This window comes from Lissotriton helveticus, chromosome 1_1 (genome assembly GCF_964261635.1).
Source record: "Lissotriton helveticus chromosome 1_1, aLisHel1.1, whole genome shotgun sequence".
NCBI classification, from domain to species: Eukaryota; Metazoa; Chordata; class Amphibia; order Caudata; family Salamandridae; genus Lissotriton; species Lissotriton helveticus.
Genome location: NC_136057.1, coordinates 942,310,436 through 942,325,715, shown reverse-complemented (window position 1 = coordinate 942,325,715; position 15,280 = coordinate 942,310,436).

The window sequence follows — 15,280 nt, the reverse complement described above, 5'->3', positions numbered from 1 at the left end:
ATGTGGTAACATGAGCATTACGTTAATCAACCTAGCTTATGTAAATCACAATTGCCCTAACCGCCCCAGACAGTACATTTTTTTTTGCTCCTGTTGAGCCCTTTTCAATGCCTGTTTTTTGTTGTTTCCCCTCCATCAAAAACAAAAAAAAAACATAAAACTGTTCAAAAAATACAAAAAAAACAAAAAATGTTCAAAAAAAGTATAAAACAACAAAAACATAAAAAAAAAGTTCTTTTCAGAACTACCTCCCCTTTCAAAAAAAAATTGCTAGAATGTTTAGCACTCTGGCAAGCTCTATTTCTTTTAGTTCGCTTCCCCGTTCGATTCCCGGTTCGCGAACCGGGAGCGAACCAAAAAAAAAAAAAAAAGACGAGTAAGTATAAGGGAAGTAAACAGAGAGTAATGTTAAAAGAAAGACAGCTATAGGGAGTAAACCAGAGATACTGTTTAATAGATCTATTTACCGAAGAAAAGATGGAAGAGGGTATAATTGTGAAAAACAAAATAGATAAGGAAGTGAAAGAAAAAAAAGAGAGTAGAACAATAACAAAGAAGAGTTTCTTGGAGAATGTGAGTGAATGTTCAAAATCAGATTAAAACATGTGGAATAACAGAGAGAAAAAACAGAAAACAGAAAAGAAAAAAGTAACAGAAAAAGATTAATTGAAACAGCAAAGAAATGTAAATAACATAGAGCCATATCATCAACATAGGCAATGAAAGTTTTGCAGCTTTTATCGGCAGAAATGTGTCGCTAAAGCCGCTTTTGCAGCGGAAAACTGCCGCTAAAACCACTTTTGCAACAGTTTTCTGGCAATAAAAACAGCAATAATTTTATTGGCTGTGTTCATAATATGCCCCTTAGTGTGCTTCAACTACACAGAAGAAGCATAATGAACAAGTAGTGAAAGAGTGATCAGTCAAAGACACTAAGAGTAATAGAGACGGAGTGAGTGAACAAGAGTGAGGAACTATGAGAAGAGAGGGACTGAGAAAAGGAGTGGAAGGAGTAGAGTAAGTAGGTAATAGAGAAAGGAATGAGGGAAGTAGCAAAGGCAGGAAACTGAGGGTTAAAGAAATGAAGCTGTCGAACTACTAGTAGGTGAATGTGATAGAAATGTAACGAAAAGAGTACAAAACATTTACCTTATAATTGTCGTTAACTTACTCACATTTTGTTTTTATACTTTCAATCTGTGAAAGAGAGAACAAACATTTGAAAAATATTAAAACATGTATTTAAAAATTAGAAAAGACAAGGGAAAAGATTGAAGGACAAACAGTTTTTCAACAACTTTGGTACTTACAGAAGCTTCTGCTTCTCCAGGCCCCCTACACAGTCCTAAAGATATACATTTTAAACTAACAGTATCTTGATGCAGATGAAGTGAGGCCTATCTTAAAACATGGTGCATCTTTTGCACTGCTGTTGTCTCACAAAAGTGTCGCAAGACACTAACATTTTAAATGATTGTTTCAGGATGCCAATAAGATGTGTCCTATCCAGAGGTTTGTTTGAGGTGAGGCCTACTCAGTGTTCCAAATGAAATTTCGAGTTGTTGAAGAGAACAGAGGACATAATACATGTGAAGGCCTACCAATGAAGTAAGTCATGTCCACTTCACTCTTGAACAAAGGCCAGACCTCTTCTGTGTCCGTGGACAGACCTAAACTTCATCTGCACAATGTCATTCGTAAACTTAGAAAACACAGGTGATGTAATTGAAAAATGTGGAGTTTCTTTTCCTCATTTCACAATCACATCACCTGTGTTGCCTTTGGTTAGGTATCTCATAGTGCAGATGGAGTCTAGCATATCAAAGAGTACATAGAAGTTGAGCAGTATATACAACAATTTTGACATTTACAGAAGACTTAGCTTCTTATCTTGTTGGAGATGAAGTCAGGCCTGTCTTGCAACATGGTGCATCTTTTGCATCACTGCTTCATCGGTTTCATGTGGCACGGGTTTTTTACAGCATGACACATCTGCCTAGATGCATCAATTTGTAATTTTGTCGCCTCATAGCAAATCTTTTGCACCGCCGCTGCATCACAAAAGTGACGCACAGTGGCCCAAAAGAGGCATACACCTATCATAAATCTGTCCCTAACATTTTAAATGATTGATTCAGGATGACGATAAGGTGTGGCCTCTCCAGAGGTTTGTTTAAGGTGAGGCCTACTCAGGATTGCATATCAAATTTATGCTTGTTGAAGAATACAGAGGAGATAATACATGTGAAGGCCTACCAATGAAGTAAGTCATGTCCACTTCACTCTTGAACAAAGGCCAGACCTCTTCTGTGTCCGTGGACAGACCTAAACTTCATCTGCACAATGTCTTTCGTAAACTTAGGAAACACAGGTGATGTAATTGAAAAATGTGGAGTTTCTTTTCCTCATTTCACAATCACATCACCTGTGTTGCCTAGGCTTAGGTATCTCATAGTGCAGATGTAGTGCAGCATATTAAACAGTACCCAGAAGTGCAGCACTGCATGCAACAACTTTGACACTTACAAAAGCTTCAGCTTCTGCATGCCCCCTACACAGTGCTAATTATATACATTTTGAACTGATGGTATCTTGCTGGAGATGAACTGAAACCTATCTTGCAACATGGTGCATCTTTTACACAAAAGTGACCCACAATGGAGCAAAAGAGGCGCACGGCCACCATAAATCTGACCCTAACATTTTAAATGATTGTTTCAAGATGCCAATAAGGTGTAACCTATGCACAGATTTGTTTCAGGTAAGTCCTACTCAGGGTTGCAGATGGAATTTAGGTTTGTTGAAGAATACAGAGGAGATAATACATGTGGAGGCCTACCAACGAAGTGAGTCATGTCCACTGCACTCTTGAACAAATGTCAGACCTCCTCTGTCTCCAGGAACAGGCCTAAACCTCATCTACACAATGTGATGTGTAATGTTATGAAACACAGGTAATATAATTGAAAAACGTGCAATTTTTTTTGCTCATTCCACAATCATATCACCTGTATTTCCTTTGCTTAGGTATCTCATTGTGGAAATGTAGTCTATCATATGAAAGACTACGTAGAATATGAGCACTGTATGCAACAACTTTGACACTTACAGAAGCCTCTCCTTCTCCATGCCTCCTACACAGTTCTAAATGTACATCATAAATGCAAACAGTACAGAATTAATTATACATGTTCAATGGTTTATTTTTGCTGTTCTCAGAATGTATCAAATTTCACTAAAAACAGTGACTTGAAGGTATTCATCATATAACAGCGGGGAAAAAAAACACAATCCAAATGATTGTGTTTAAAAAACCCATACAACATAACAAATCAGAATTCAGAACTCCTTAAAGTTAACTTACTTTCCATGACGTCGAAGGATGTCCTATGAACAGCTTACACTCTGTTGTGCTGTTATAACTTTCAGACCGCCACTTTCTGAAAGAAAACCTCCATCGTTTTGAAAAACATGTTACATACAATAAATGACTTCTTGCTCTCTACCACACGTTTCCACAAGGCCAAATCATGTCTGAGCCATTTATAACTCTTAGAATTCTTGTAAGCCAATCCCGTCATGTTGTATTTCCGCAACTTTCACAATTAAAATGTTGAAGATCATTTTCACAATCCTGGACTAGTAATAGCTTCCCCTTCTTGCTCAGTCATGTTCTACATTTCCTATGACACTGATACTGCTTACTATGAAGCAGACTTACACTATCTCTATGACTACTACAATTATTTAATTCTCTACATCACTTTTAATCACAAAGCAATGTAAAACAGTAGACAGCATTGCAGACTTACATTCCCTCTACTCCATGTTTTGATTGGCTGCTTCAATTTGCTTATAAAAAGAAACAGTTTTTCTGAATTCATTCAAAGAGCAGTTATTTCTCCATGACGTCCAGTGTTATGGTAAGAAGTTATGTCTCTGTACTACACTTATCCTCAAGGCCAAATCGTGTAGGAGCCATTAGAACTTCTTGAAATTCCTCAGAGCACATCCCGAGATTCTTTCCCTAAAATGTTGGTTTTAAAAACACCAGGTAAGAGTTTTTATGGTCATACGGCAATTTTTTTTTTTAAATTAAAACAGAATCATTGCAGAATGACCAGCCATTTCTAGACTTTAAATAAGCTGTGTAATGTCCTGATGTTATTGAAGGACCGTCATGATATATAATTGCTGCAGTTACAAAAGTCCTTCCTGATATTGACAACTGTGAAGCCACAAAATTTTTAATTAAAGTTGTCAATTTTGTTCCATCAGGCCTACATCGTTGGAACATTAAAATAACATACTGGCCATATGTTCGTATAAATAATGTGGACATCATTTCAGATTTACATTGGCTACACTCCATGTTGTGATCAGCTGCTTTTACTAGTTTATTAAAAGAGACTGATTTACTGTCTGGCAAAGTTAAATATATAAATCTTTCTGAGTCTACACTAGTAGTACTTGATACCCTACAGTTCTCGCAGTCATGCTGCCATTGATAAGAAAGCCCAAGCAGGTGATCTACATCTACACCTTCAGCATGCAATACATCAAGCATATACATTAAAAACTCCTGACAATCTTGCTGAATATTTTGAGAGAATTGTGTTTGGCCTGAACATCTGTCTAACAGATTTCGAATTTCAGACACACTTTCTATTTTTGTTCTATCAGTGCTACATTTCTCTAACACAGAATTTAACAAACTGCAAAATCTTTGATCAGAATTGACCACAATCTCTTCTTTTACATTTTCTAGAGAAAACAAAACATTAACCACTACATTAGCATAGCAGTTGACACCAGAACTGTTTTCAAATTGAAAACCAACAACATCTTCAACAGAATCCTTTTTGTTTCTGCTTATAATTTCAGGTTCATCGACTTTTCGTCTTTTTGCTACAACCTCCCCAGTATTGGTCACATTTCTTCGTTTCCGGCCTACCACACGTTTCTCAAACAAAGGATATTGAGGCAAATGTGGCGCATACTCTCTTCTTAACCTATTGTATTCCTTAACACAATCTAGATCCGCACAAATGTTTGTGACATCACACTCAATCAAGTACAATCCCGATAAAGTTCTAACTCGTGACAATGCCATATATGCCATACCCTCCTTGAACACAGAACTGCCAATATTCACCAATGCACTGTCTACACTTAAACCTTGCGATTTATGGATTGTCACCGCATATGCCAAGCAAACAGGAAACTGCTTACGGCGAACATATAAGTCTTTTACAAGCAAAAATCTAGCAGAACAACGACCAATTAGCTGTACTTCCTCAATGCCATCAAATTTAATTTTTAAAAATTCAATTCCATCTCTATTTCTGTATTTTACAAAATCAACAACATTACCCATTGATCCATTTACCAGACCTCTTTCAACATGTAAATTCCTTCTTAAAATTATACGGCAGTTCAAGCACACATTCAGAGTCTTTTCAAAACCTGCAGTTTTAGATATAGTCTTCTCTAATGAATCCAATTTTGTTTTCAAATTCTCAGACAAAATAATTGTTGATCCCATATGCTCTACTCTGTCAATAGCTTCCAGTTTCACAATCTCTTGCTTTTCTAAATGCAACATTTTGTTGTTGAATTTGGCACATTCTGCAAGAGTTGGCATCAAACATATTCCAGATTTCTTCTCAGTAATTTTCTGAAAAATTTTCTCAGGCACAACATCTTGTTCTGGATATAAATTTGACAGTAATCGTGCATGTAAAGCTTCTTTCCCATGCTCGGTCACTTTTCCAATTCTAACATCATGTAGAATAGTCTTGTAAACTTCATCCTTCGCCTGACGCATATTTTCATGCAGTTCAGCATAATTGAAGTTTAACCATATATTGACGTTGCCAATGCTCCCTAGGCACTTCCTGGTATCTTCATGCGTGAGCATTTTGAACACAGGTTGCCCTTTCACTGGTGTCAGCTGCAGAAGATCTCCGAAAACAATGATGTGTTTGCCACCAAATAACACATCATACTCTGTTTTGAGAACTTCTTGCATTCTCAAATGCACAAAGGCAAGCATGACATTGGAAACCATGCTTACTTCGTCAATGATAAGAAGTTTCATGTTCCTCAAGATTCTTGAAACTTCACAACAAGCATCTCCAGATAGCTTGTGATATTGTAATTTGTTGTCATGCTCCACTGGCAGCATCAGTAAACGATGTAAAGTAATCCCTTTAATGTTATGTGCTGCCAGTCCAGTTGGAGCGGTGACAACACAAGACAGCGATGACTCTGTCCTTTCCTGCAAATAACATGAAATTGCTCTAATAAGGAAACTTTTTCCAGTTCCCGCTTCTCCACTCACGTACAGTCGGACAGGCTTCAACGACGTACATGAGCACTCTTTCTTGTCATGACTTAATCCATGATCAATTTGCATGGTAACTTCGTCATATATTTTCCTCTGCTCAACGTTGAGTTGTCTTTCCAACTCTTCTAAGTTAACCGCATCCTCCTGAGCATGTGCCATGGCTCTTTCCACTTCATTCATAGCAGTGGCAGCTTCATTTTCGATAACAGGTCCTCCTAGTGGATCCTGACTCAATGAAGCAGAACTCTGACTGTCCTGAGAACTGTCTCTGGCAATCTCGGCTGCAATCGTTGCTTCCTGCTCAATTTCCGCATTCAACATTTCTACATATTTGGGAAAAGCAGGACATTCTATGGTCTCCTTGGCAGCATTGAAAGAGTCTTCGTAACAGAGGAAATCTCCAAGCAGTTCCTCTTCTGCACGCCAAGGCTTGAAAAGTTGCAAAAGTGCTAAATAGAAAAACTCCTTTTTTTCAGGAGATTCGCCACTCAATTTTCGATGGTTTACCAAGTGGCATTTTCTTTGCTTGACCAGACATCCCTCACTTCCTATTACAGCATACACTCCTTTCTCAGTATCTTCTTTGATGTTCCTCTTGAATATGTAATTTTGAAGAACCTCATACAGACAAACATTCTCGAGGTGACTGCTTCGATTTGGATAATATGTATCCAACATGTTGGTCTTCAAAATGTCGGTACTGTTTGGCTCCTTTTCCGCCAAATACTCAATTTCCCGCACAGGTTTCAGAACTCGATTACGCGTTGCAGCAAGACCAAGACTCGCCCAAACGATACTCCTGGACTTGGCATAGAGACTTGCTGAAGACAACCGGTCAGAACATTCGTAAGCTCCGATTTCTCGATGCGACAACATCTTCAGACTGAAACTGTACAACTTCTTGCTGAGGCTCTTTTCATGGGAAATGTCCTCCCACATATCCTTCAATTCTGTCTTCTCTTTTTTGGTGATGTAAGATGTCACATACCGAGCCACAGCCATACAGTTATCAGCCACAAACTGTATATCCATGTTAGCATTCCACATGGACAAAATCACCGGGTTGTAGTCGTTGATGTACTTAGACTCTTCGTTCCTCTTCAAATTGTATGTGTTTTTAGGTGATTTCTTCATCACATTATGTCGCAGCGAAGACATCAAACTGTTTACTCTTCCTTTAGAAATCACCGGTCGTGGAAAGCCGAAACGACATTTGGTGTAGAACTTGTCCTTGTTTCAGAATTTACGACGACAGTACTTTCCACATCGATGGCTTTGGAAACGTAGAACTTTTTCTCTTAGGCTTTTCTTCTCCTTTGCGTTTGGAACAGCACACGTAGAATACTGTTGTATGAAACTCATCACTGAGTCTTCTGGATCCGTTCCAAATTTAGGTGCATCCTTGATCCACAGCAACATATGTATACGAGGAGCACCTCTTGCTTGGTACTCCTTTCTCCAGAAGAAATCCAACACCTCTCCAAGAGGTGGATTCTTCTTATTCATGATGAAAGACATCATAGTTTCAAATCTATGATTGAAGTACCTGCATACATTGACTGGATCCAAAGAGCACAGTTCTCCGGGTGTCTTGAATTCGATGTTTTCGATGTTTCCATTTGCCTCTCGTAGAAATTCAAGTAAGTCTTCCCAGCCATACTCGGCACAGCTCAGAGTGAGGAACCATGTGGGAGTTCCTAAGTTCCTCAGCATACATTTTAAATCACCATGACGGTGGTACCAGTACTCATTAGTACCACGCTGACACGCCATGAGATTAATCAGGTGAGAATCCAAAATACTGTCTTGGACATTGACTTTATCCATAAAGTCACTTGCCGAGATGTTTTGCATGTGTATACCACTTTTCAAGATGTGGTTCACTGCATATGACAGTCCAGACAGATCGCTTTCAAACAGGAAATGAAACAAATAGGGAATGCATTGTCGAAACCTAGCATCTCCTGCATACAATCGCAAAGTCCGGTATTCAGAAGCAGGAATTTGATGAGGTCGCTCATCATATCTTCCTCCCTGACCTGTTGGAAAAAGCTGTGGGAAACACCGAGCTTCCAAACTTTCCTCCCAAACACTAATGGGACTCCCTTTGGCTTGTTTCATTTGAAACAACTCAATAGCATTCCCCATGACTTCCTTGGAATGCAAAGGATGAACACTATAATGTTCATATACTTCTTCACTAGTAGAGGGTTCTACTTTCTCAATTTGACCAGCACACAAATCGCTATCCTCTTCCTCACTTACTTCCTCTTCTGCAACATATACATTCTTATAGTATTTATTATTTTTTTTCAAATACAATGTTGCCTTTTTAACTTTCCTAACATCCACTAAATCTTGCCATATTTTCTTATTCTTTGTCGGAACCCCATTAACTAAGATAACCAGAGGTTCCTCTTCCACTTTTTCTACTCCAATTGTGTTAATGTTTTTCTTCAAATCTAGAGGCAAATAAACAACTCTTCCCTTTAATCCTCTCTGTAAATCTGATGGAGGCAATTTCCCTGTCTTTGGCTCCATTCTTACAATAGCCTGAAAGGGATGGATACTTTGAATCAAAATAGATTCATAAGTATTTAAATCCTTCAATTCAGAAGGAATCTCAACCAATTCCAGATTATTATGAACTGCTCTAGCAGGCATCTGGTTTTGATTTAATTTGTTACAACAATAAGTACACACACGTTGATCCAATCCCAAATCAAAACAATTTTCTACCATCAAGTATGTTGTGAAATCCTTCCATTCACTATTATTTTCCCTTTCACTTTTTGCATATAAATCCACTAACTTAGTCTGATTCTTATAATAAGTGCGTCGACAACACACACAAGTGAAATTTGGCCTCTCACTTGACTTCACCTCAAACGTCGCAATTTCCCTCTGGAAATTATCTGTACTGGAAACCTGTACACTATCTTCCACATTACCCGCTTCTTCTTGGTCAATTTCAACATTCTCCTCTTTACTTCCAAAGTAACAAAACTCAATTTCTTTACATATATTCTTCACATCTATTTCAGAACCATGCAAAAGAGCAGCGCATAATTGTTTAAGCATAATTGCTGGACTCTTAGCATAATACAACATTCTAACTAATTTCCTCACTTTTATTATGATGCACTGCTAGCATCCTGAAATTATGAAAAACACTCTGGCATACTCTCCTGGAAAGACAAGCCAGTGAATGACCATGCAAACCTGTCACTTCTCTCACTCTGCAAGGATCTAATTCTTGCAACAACTTCATTTTCTGCTTCAAACTTTTCTTATTAAATGACCGTACAAAATCACAAAGCAAATTGATGGAATCCTTTCGCACACTGCAAATACTACTACACTTCCAGGTGTACACAGGACCCTTAGGACGTCTTCCTAAAACCTCATTACCTAACACCTCTTCTATCTCTGTTGTCACAAGTTTTTCTTTTTCAACTGGACAACCATCTTTCACTTCATAAGCTCGACCACTGGTGTCAACTGCATGCACCAAATCATTATCCTGGAAATAACTCTCCTCATTAAAAAATGCCTCACAGCTTGAACTATGCATCCATTCTCCAGAAAAAACTTCACAAAAATTACTACGATTAACTATTCTCTTCCATCTACTATTTCTTTTGAAATCATAAATTGCCTTGTTTAGCTTCCTAATTCTATTGATTATCAAAATAAATAACTTACGTTTAATTTCAAATGCCTGATCAATAACTTTCTCAACTATTTTTTTTCTCTTATAAAAAACCACTTTCTGTTGACCTTTCTTAATATTTTTTAACAAATTGCCAATTATCCTGTTGCGGAACATTCGTTTACGAATGTCCCTAAACTGTTGTTTCCTTCTACTATCATGCACAGAGTTATCTCTTGCTCTAGCAGTAAAATTTTTCATTGGCCTTTCCTTTCCGTTTGAATTGCTTCTCTTTTTCTGGACTGAAACATTTTCTGTAGTAATATTTTTTTTACTACAGATATTTCTTATGAATGTTTTTGTACTCTTACCCGGTGCTTTCTTGGTGACTTTACAAATCTTTTTGTTAGAGGACTGCTGCTTTTTTTCATTGACCTGCTGTCTTTGACGTTTTGCAGCCTTTCTCAGTCTTTCTTTGTTTGGCATGCTGAAATCTTGAAATGATCTGCAGTTGAATCTGTGGTAAAATATAATAAAAAATGTTATTAACCACTATTACCCAACAGTAAATCAATAACAGTAATCAAAAACTTAAAACACTACTTGACATTTTTACATAGAAGATTTTTTAGTGCTTGGCAAATTTAGAATACAGAAATAGCAGAAAAGAAATGGAATTTATATTAATTTTACCTGTGCTGTTTTATATGTGAATCTGATCTAATTTTATGAGCATATTTTAATATTTTATTGAAGACACTACACATAACCTGTTTTTGAAGGTGTCTTTATTTTTAAATTAAACGGTTTACATTTTTACTTTTTATTTATTATAAATTTTTAAAATAAATGTTTATAGTTCCATAGGCTCAAGCACGTCAGCTTCCCATCCTATGTCATACAATTCTGACAAATCTGCATCCTCATCACGTTCTTCTTCATCCTCAGGATTTAAATCATCCAAGGGATCAACATCCACTGATGTTTCAATTACGAGTTCAATGATGAGGTCGAAATCAACTGATTGCTGATTGTCGCTCATGTTGATGTTGTCTTTATCTTTAAAGAAAGATAACAACAATGCGATGTTGCAGAGTAAGAGACAAATCTTAGAGATTATAATAGTAAAATTGTTTAACAAGAGTAACATTTTGCAGCTATTATTTAGCCATGTCCAGCGATGCTGAGGAGGTGAAGCCTATGTCCAATTTTTCAGTGAACAGGACTCATCTCTTCTTAACCTTGGATAAGCCTCACCGACTCTGTGTCCCCTGCACATACTTAAATGTAAAGGGGCAGATTTATGTTAACTGGCACATCCCCAGGGATGCACCAGTTAACGTGCACCGCTGCTCTGCCACCCATGGTGTGCCGCATTTACATATTTCAGATAGGACAAAGCTGCGTCAAAACCCTGCGCCTGCTTGAAGCAGGCATAGGTCTTGACGCAGCATTGTGGAGATGGGGGCACCCCTGAGCCTTGCTGGAGCTGCATCGCACTTGCGATACAACTCCAGCAATGCGCCACCTTTACGGCACAGATGCGTCACGCATCTGTGCCATTTTTGCCCCATGGTGCGCCGCATTGTAAATGCAGCACACCATGGGTGGCGGAACAGCGGCGCAGGATGACTGGCACATCCCTGGTGATGCGCCAGTCATCTTAAATCTATCCCTAAGCTTCTTATCTTGTTAGAGATGAACCGCCATATGTATCATCAAACTATTTTGCATTTCCTAAATAGCGAATTTTAAGGAATAAATAGCGATTCTTTACCATTCCTAATTTGCGATGAGCAAATTGCTAATTGCAAATTACCCATTCATTTCCATGGGCCAGGAGGCCCATAGGAATGAAGGTGCAATTTGCGATTAGCAATTAGCTCATCGCAAATTAGGAATTTTTCCAAGGGTGCAGGGGTGTCTCAAGAACACCCTGCTGCACCCCTGAAAAAGAAATTTGGGGGCATATGGCGCACATACATGCCCTAAGGGCATGTATGGGCGTCATATGGCACCTTTTGTTTTTTGGAAAAAAAGCTTTTTGAAAAGAATTCGCAAATTACCACCAACTAGAAGTTGGTGGTAATTTGCAAATCCTTAATGGCATTTTTTGCATATTTTTTGTTTGATACATTGCATTTAAGGAATCGCAAAATTTGCAAATCCTTAGGTGCAATCGCAAAATAAGGAATAGCAAATTTTGCTATTCCTTATTTTGTATCAAACTTGTTTGATACATACCATTTGTCTAATTAGCATTCGCAAAGGCCGAAATTCGCAGAATTTCGGCCTTTGCGAATGCTAATTAGCTTGATACATATGGCCCCAAGTGAGGCCTGTCTTGCAACATGGTGCATCTTTTGCATCACTGCTGCATCGGTTTCATGTGGCACGGTTTTTTTACAGCATGACACATCTGCCTAAATGCATCAATTTGTAATTTTGTCGCCTCATAGCAAATCTTTTGCACCGCCGCTGCATCAGAAAAGTGACGCACAGTGGCGCAAAAGAGGCATACACCTATCATAAATCTGTCTCTAGCATTTTAAATGATTAATTCAGGATGACGATAAGCTGTGGCCTATCCAGAGGTTTGTTTAAGGTGAGGCCTACTCAGGGTTGCAGATCAAAGTTACGCTTGTTGAAGAATACAGAGGAGATAATACATGTAAAGGCCTACCAATGAAGTAAGTGATGTCCACCTCATTGCGCCAGTCATCATAAATCTATCCCTAAGCTTCTTATCTTGTTAGAGATGAACCGCCATATGTATCATCAAACTATTTTGCATTTCCTAAATAGCGAATTTTAAGGAATAAATAGCGATTCTTTACCATTCCTAATTTGCGATGAGCAAATTGCTAATTGCAAATTACCCATTCATTTCCATGGGCCAGGAGGCCCATAGGAATGAAGGTGCAATTTGCGATTAGCAATTAGCTCATCGCAAATTAGAAATTTTTCCAAGGGTGCAGGGGTGTTTCAAGAACACCCTGCTGCACCCCTGAAAAAGAAATTTGGGGGCATATGGCGCACATAAATTTTAAAAACATTCCTTTACCTCAAAAACAATTTTCAAGTCATAATTTGAAAACACTGCCCACGGGGAAATGACTTAAAATGTCCTTTAGACACATGAAAGTGTTTTTTTAAAGCCTTTGCAACTTTTTTGGGTCACTTTTAACATGGCTATGTAACTCAAACAGTCAAAATCTAAATTTACCATGCACAGGTGGGAGCATATTTACAAGGAATTTGCTCCACGGGGAAAGGTCTTTTAATTTAATATGGGAAAAATAACATCAGAGACACTGAAATGCCTTATAAAGAAGCATACACCATTATGTCCTTGTCATAAATTTTAAAACCATTCCTCTTCCCCAAAAACGATTTTCAAGTCATATTTTGAAAACACTCCACATGGGGAAATGACTTAAAATGTCCTTAAGACACATGAAAGCGTTTTTTGATTGCCTTTGCAGCATGTTTGGGTCACTTTTAACATGGCTATGTAACGCAAACATTCAAAATCTAAATTTGCCATGCACAGGTGGGAGCAATTTACAAGCAATTTGCTCCACAGGGAAAGGTCTTACATTAAAATGGGAAAAATAACATCAGAGACACTCAATTGCCTTATAAAGAAGCATACACCATTATGTCCTTGTCATAAATTTTAAAACCATTCCTTTTCCTCAAAAACGATTTTCAAGTCATAATTTGAAAACACTCCACAGCTCCTATGCACAAAAAAACCCTGTCAGTACTAATACTTCACATTTTCTCCAATTACAATTTCTCAAAGAAACAAAATCTATTTGTAAAACACTTGAGACAAAGCAACATTTGAAAAACACAACTTTCTTCATAATTTTCTCCTTAAAGCACACTATTCTCTATCTAAATTAAAGAAATCTTTTCTCACCTTAGCAAATACTTTATGAGTTTCAAAACAGTCTCAGAAACACACCAATTTGTCTTCAGCAGAGCAAAAGGTATGCACTCCAGAGTCTGCAGCTATCAAAAGCACAGAAATGCTGTAATTCTTCACACATATCTCTCATGTCACCCAATCAAAACTCTTCCCTCACTTTTTTCAAATCAAAACCCTTCCCCCCTCTGCCCTCTCTGCCTTTTTTGCATAGCAACCACCTCTTGGAAGACCTCTGGTGTTTGCAAGTTCACACAACAATGTTTCAATTGAACTCTGAACTCTCAGTGCACCTGCATATCCAGTGCATTCTTTCATTTAATGATTTTTTCTTGACCACTCAAAATACATCTTTCAAAGAACTCATCCATGCACCCTAACTTTCTGTTTTCAGCAATCAAAATCCACCAATCACTGTTACTGCTTCATTAACACAGAAACTTCACAGTTTTTTTCATTTTAAACTCTTATTTTTTCAACTGCCATTTCATTGCCACACTTCATCTGACTGCAGCAGAACTTTCTCTCACCATGTTTTCTGTCTGGATTGTTGGACATAGTGACATCTATTGGGCTCAGAGGTATGCTGAGAACAGAAATTTACCTAACCTCAATTTACAAGATGTGGAAATTAAGTGGTTTGGCCACAGAGGATTAAAATGTCACCAATTGATACCATTGGTGAAAACCTTTATGCATTTGCCAAAACCTGACCTGTTAATTGTGCACTGTGGAGGTAATGATGTGGGCACTTTGACTGGGGTAGGTCTGGAAATGCTTTTAAAGGACACCTTTGAGCAATTGATGGCACTTTTTCCTCAAACTGCCTTGGTATATTCAAATATATGCCAAAGACAGAAATGGAGGTGGTCAAACCAATTTTGTCCACAAATTGAGAAGTCGAGGAAGCATGTAAACAAATCTGTTTCAGCTTACATGAGAGACCATGGAATGGGCTCCGTGTACAACAATAACTTGCGTTACTACATGCAAGATATCTACAGAGGAGATGGAGTTCACTTCTCAGATGAGGGCAACAGAATTTTCATTCTGAATTTAAGACTGTGCATTGGTACCTACTTATAAGTACCTAAATGTACCATAAACCCAAAAGCTCTTCTCAGAGCTACCCTACATCTGATCACTCACAATTATTATTTTTCTCTAACTTTTTTCACTAATTTTCAACAAAGTACGCTCCCCGGGGCGCTACCCGGTACGCGAACCGGAAGCTAACCTCGCGAAATTTAAAAAAAAAATGTTTTTTTTCGCACATATAAGCCTCCTCAGCCACCCTCAGAAAACCTAGGGGGTCAAGATAAGTCTACCGTGCCCCCTTCTACCC